The sequence below is a fragment of the Callospermophilus lateralis genome, unplaced genomic scaffold (genome assembly GCF_048772815.1).
Source record: "Callospermophilus lateralis isolate mCalLat2 unplaced genomic scaffold, mCalLat2.hap1 Scaffold_52, whole genome shotgun sequence".
Taxonomy (NCBI): domain Eukaryota; kingdom Metazoa; phylum Chordata; class Mammalia; order Rodentia; family Sciuridae; genus Callospermophilus; species Callospermophilus lateralis.
In genome coordinates this window covers 3,793,314-3,799,313 of record NW_027514454.1, presented here as the reverse complement: position 1 = coordinate 3,799,313, position 6,000 = coordinate 3,793,314, and positions in this window count along the sequence as shown.

Genomic DNA, 6,000 nt, shown 5'->3' with positions numbered 1-6,000 from the left:
GAATATTATAATTTGGCCAATTACATTCCAAACTTCCTCCCCTTTCCCACCTCTCCTCTCTTCATCTGAATCCCTTTTCTCTACTTACTGTTCTCCCTCCTATTTTCATGAGATCTCCATTTTTAAAAATCTCTTCTTTTTTCTTTAGTTTTCACATATGAAACTAAAGAAAAAGACCTGGACCCTGGACTTTCTGAATCTGATTTAACATGATGTTATCCAGTTCCATTCATCCATATATCAGCAAATGACACAATTTCATTATTGATGGCTGAGTAAACTTCATTGTGTATATATACTAGATTTTCTTTATCCATTCTCCTGTTGATGGACACCTAGGCTGGTTCCAACTTGACTATTGGGAATTGTGCTGCTATAAACATTGGAGTGCTTCTATCACATTAGTATGTTGATTTTAATTTTTAAGATAAATACCAAGGAAGGGGATGGCTTGGTCATATGGTATACCAATTCCTAGTCTTTTGAAGAAATCATGATATTGCTTTCCAAAGTAGTTGCACTCATTTACAGTCCCACCAACAATTCATGTGCGTACATTTTCCCCTACACTCTTGCCAGCATTTATTACTATTTGTTTTCTTGATGATTGCTATTCTAACTGGAGTAAGATGAAATCTCACTGTAGTTTTGACTTTCATTTCCCTGATTATTAAGGATGTTGAACACTTTGCCATGTCTTTGTTGACCATTTGTATTTATTCTTTTGAGAAACATCTGTTTTATTAATTTGCCCAGTTATTTTTAAAATTTTGGCATGTGTGTTAGGTTTATAGTTCTTTTTATATTGTGGATATTAATCCCCTGTTGGAAATTCACTGGTAAAGATTTTTTTTCCCCATTCTGTAGGCCCTCCCTTTGTGCTCCCAGAACCCTGAAGAAAAAATTTGAAGAAGACCTCAGAAGAAGAATAAACTTCCCCTGTTCTTGTATAGACCAAATTAATATTGTCAAAATAGCCACACTACCAAAAGCAAAATACAGATTCAATGCAATTCTCATCAAAATATCAATGAAATTTTTTTATAGGGCTATAAAACAGTCCTAAAATTCATATGGAAGAATAAAAGAGACAGGACAGCTGAAGCTGTGCTGAGCAATAAGGGTGATGCTGAAGACATCACTCACAATACCTGATGTTAAATTATACCACAAAGCTATAATAACAAGAAACAGAATGCTCTGGCATAGAAACAGATATGAAGACCAATGAAATCAAATAGAGGACACGGAAACAAATCCACAGAAATAACAGACATCTGATCCTTGACAAGGCTACCACATTTTTGTGAAAAGATAGGCTTTTCAACAAATAGCAGTAAAAAAAACTGGGATAACCATATGTAGAAGAATGAACTAGAATCCCTATCTGTCTCACTGCACAAAATACAACTTCAAGTGGACCAAAGACCTAGGAATTAGACCAGAATCCTTGCAACTGCTAGAAGAAAACAAACAGGCAATTGCCGCAGTCTCTGGCTGGGCACAAATCACGAGTCTCCACACAGCTTGTAGATTCAAACAGCAATTCTTTATTCCCGAACTCACACCGGCCGTCTACAAACACGTTCTGGGGGAATCCACATTCTCTGCCCAAATCCACTCTCTCCCAAATCCACTACTCTGCCCAAATTCACTCCACATGGGCTTCTGTCTCCCAAAATATACTGTCTGACTCTAAGAACTCAAGAGGAACTCAGCAGCAGGATACGCCCTAAGGGGGAACACCCTAATCTCCTATTATGCTAAACTGCCCTATTCTAAAGGGGGAACACCCTAATCTCCTATTATGCTAAACTGCCCTATTCTAAAGGGGGAACACCCTAATCTCCTATTATGCTAAACCGCCCTGGTCCTTGAGCAAGGTCACCTTTCAGAAGTCCTTCCACTAGACAGCATGAGAGTAAGCTGGCAAGGAGATTGTCATACCTACTTGGCTGATGGCTCCCAGCATCTCCCCCCTTCTGATTAATTAAACAACAAGTAATGTGGCTTAAGGATCGTGCCTGGTAGGTTGTCCAGTTCAACATATGGCTCTTACCCGTCATTGGAAAACTGACCTTTAGGCGTCAGCCTCCTGTCTTAGGTTGATACCACTGCAACTGGATCATACCCATCACTGACTACCGGTCCAGCATACAGCCATACTTGTGGATAGGTCTATGCACCAGTGAGGGGGTGAGGTTCTTTGCCTCACCTCTGTTGGCCGCCAAATTTGGCCTTGGTGCCAGTGGGGGAGTGAGGTTAATGTGGCTTAAGGACCGTGCCTGGTAGGTTGTCCAATTCAACATATGGTTCTTACCCGTCATCGGAAAACTGACCTTTAGGCAACTGACTCGCCATAAAATCGATAAGGAGATCAACAACAGAACATGTGAAGTCATTAAGGATGGCAGGTTCAAAGTTACCAAGTGGAAAGACATTCAAGTTGGAGATGTCATTCGTCTGAAGAAAAATGATTTTATTCCAGCTGACATTCTGCTGCTGTCCAGCTCTGAGCCCAACAGCCTCTGCTATGTGGAGACAGCCGAGCTAGATGGAGAGACCAATTTAAAGTTCAAAATGGCGCTGGAAATCACAGACCAGTATCTCCAAAGAGAAGATAACTTAGCAACATTTGATGGTTTTATTGAATGTGAAGAACCCAATAACCAATTAGATAAGTTCACAGGAACACTGTTTTGGAGAAAGAGAAGTTTTCCTTTGAATGCTGATAAAATTCTGTTACGTGGCTGTGTCATTAGAAATACTGATGTCTGCCATGGACTGGTAATCTTTGCAGGTGCTGACACTAAGATAATGAAGAACAGTGGGAAAACCAGATTTAAAAGAACTAAAATTGATTACTTGATGAACTACATGGTTTACATGATCTTTGTTGTTCTCATTCTGCTTTCTGCGGGTCTTGCCATCGGCCATGCTTACTGGGAAGCACAAGTTGGCAAATATTCTTGGTACCTCTATGATGGAGAAAACATCACCCCCTCCTACCGTGGATTCCTGAATTTCTGGGGCTACATCATCGTGCTGAACACCATGGTACCCATCTCTCTCTACGTCAGTGTGGAAGTGATTCATCTGGGACAGAGTCACTTTATTAACCGGGACCTGCAGATGTACTATTCTGAGAAGGACACACCTGCAAAGGCGAGAACCACCATGCTGAATGAGCAGCTCGGCCAGATCCAGTACATCTTCTCTGATAAGACAGGGACACTCACGCAGAACATCATGACCTTTAAAAAGTGCTGCATCAACGGGCAAACCTATGGAGACCATCGAGATGCTTCTCAACACACTCATGGCAAAATAGAGCAAGTTGATTTTAGCTGGAATGCATTTGCTGATGGGAAACTTACATTTTATGACCATTATCTTATTGAGCAAGGTCACCTTTCAGAAGTCCTTCCACTAGACAGCGTGGGAGTAAGCTGGCAAGGAGATTGTCATACCTACTTGGCTGATGGCTCCCAGCAGGCAATAATACTCCAATATACAGGTGCAGGCACTGACTTCCTTCGAAAGCTCAAAAAAAAATTAGAATCAGTAAGTAGGGTGGTTTCAAAATAAAAAGCTCTGCACAGCAAAATCAATGAGTAAGAGTGTGAAGAGAAAACCTACAGAATAGGAGAGAATCTTTGCCAGCTACTTTTCAACAGGCGATTAAATACCAAGGAATGGAATGGCTTGGTCATATGGTCATATAGTCTTTTGAAGAAATCATGATATTGATTTCCAAAGTGGTTGCACTAATTTACAGTCCCACCAACAATTCATGAACGTACATTCAATTTATGATATTCATAATAAAAAAACTCAAAAAATTCAATATCCCCCTCAAAAAAATCAAACAAATAACTCAATGAACAAATGGGCAAATTAACTAATCAGACATTTCTCAAAAGAAAAATATACAAATGGCCCTCAATACATGAAAAAAATGTTCAACATGCTTAGCAATCAGAAAAATGTGAATCACAACTACACTGAAATTTCATCTCAGTTCAGTTAGAAGGTCAATTTTTTTAATTTTTTCATTTTTGTTTAATATGCATTCATTGTCCATATAAATGAAGTTCAGTGTGAGACTTCAATAAATAACATAAATCCATGGCAATTAACAATTTAAATGGGACAACTCAGTGGTTTTGAGTATAGTCATAGTGTTGTGCAACTATTACCACTATTTAATTCCAGAACTTTTTCTCCACCCCAAAACAAACCTCAGACATATTAAATAATCACTCTCAATTTCTTCTTCCCTATAAACTTTATAACCAAGTTTTTTCTTTCCTCTTCCTCTTCCTTCTCCTCCTCCTCCTTTTTTGATTTGCCTATTCTGGACATTTCACACAAATGGAATTAGATAATATGTTGCCTTTCACAACTAGTTTTTTTCATTTAGCACAATGTTTTCAAGGTTTATGTAGGTTGTAGCATGAATCAGTACTTAGCTCATTTTAATGGCTGAATAATATTCCATTATTTAGATATACCATGTTTAAAAAATTAGTTTATTTTTATTTTTTATGTTTTATTAGTGTGTTGTGGTATATTCATTCATATATGTATATTGCAAAATTTGGATAATTTCATTGTTTAATTGACAATTAATACTTGTATATATTTATGAAGTAAAATGTGGTATTTTGATCTATGTGTATATTGTAGGAAGATCCAGGAAAGCTAATACCTGTTACCTTATCAATTTACCTATTTTGAAGTAAGAATATTAAAATATATTATTTTGGCAATTTTGAAAGATCCAATACATTATTATTAAATGTATTTACCATGCAGTGCAGTAGATCACTGAAACTTGTTCATCCATCTGAGACTTTTGTATCCTTTGATAAGCATATGATCTTTCCTTATCTTTTTCTCTTGGACTCAACTGCTGATAGCCACATTTATATTCTTCATTTCTAAGAGACTGAATTTGTAAGATTCCACATATAAGTTTGATCATGCATTTCTATTTTTCTGTGCCCAGCTTACTCCACTTACCATGATGTCCTCCATTTACATACATGCTGTTGTGAGTGATACAATTTCCTTTTCCTATCTTCTTTATCCATTTACTCATTTATGGATGCTTAAAATGCTTCCATATGTTGGCCATTGTGAACAATGCTGAAATGAATTTAGCATTACAGCTATCTTTTCAACATGATCAATTTAAATTCCTTTGGATACATACCCAGAAGTGGAATTTCTGGTTCATATGATTATTCTATTTTAATTTTTTTTTTTACAGAACCTCCATATTATTTTCCAAAACAGCTGTATCTATTTGTGGTCCTGCCAACAGTGTGTAATGGTTCCCTTTTCTTTATGTCCCTACTACTCTTTGTATTTTTGATAATAGCCATTGTACTTTTAATTTTCATTCCCCTTATTATTATAGATTTTGAACATTATAGTTATACATAGTATTGGAATTCATTTGTACATAATTATGCAATCATGGAATATCATTTGCTCTAATTCATCCCCAGTACTTCCTTTTCCCCCTCCTCCCTCCCCTTATTTCCTTTCCTCTCTTCTACTGGCTTTTCTTTTATATATAGATTTAAAAATTAGTGCATTATAGATATACATGAAACTGAAATTTTCTGTGGTATTTTCATATATGTACATAGGATAGTTTAGTCAGTTTCTTATATCTATTGGCCGTTCATTAAGGAGGTGAAAGATGGATTTTGAAAACTGAAAAACTTTAATTAATAGTGTTGAAAAACTAACTAGCCACATGAAGAGGAATAAATTGGATCCTTATCTCACACCATATACAAAATTAATTCAAAATTGATAAAAACAATTTTAAATAAGACCCAAAAGTATAAAGCTACTATAAGAAAACATAGGGGGAAAGCTTAATGACTTTGATTTGGGGAATAATTTCTTGGATAGGACTCCAAAAGCACAGGTAACCAAAGCAAAAATAGATAAACAAAATTGCAATAAATGTTCTGCACAGCG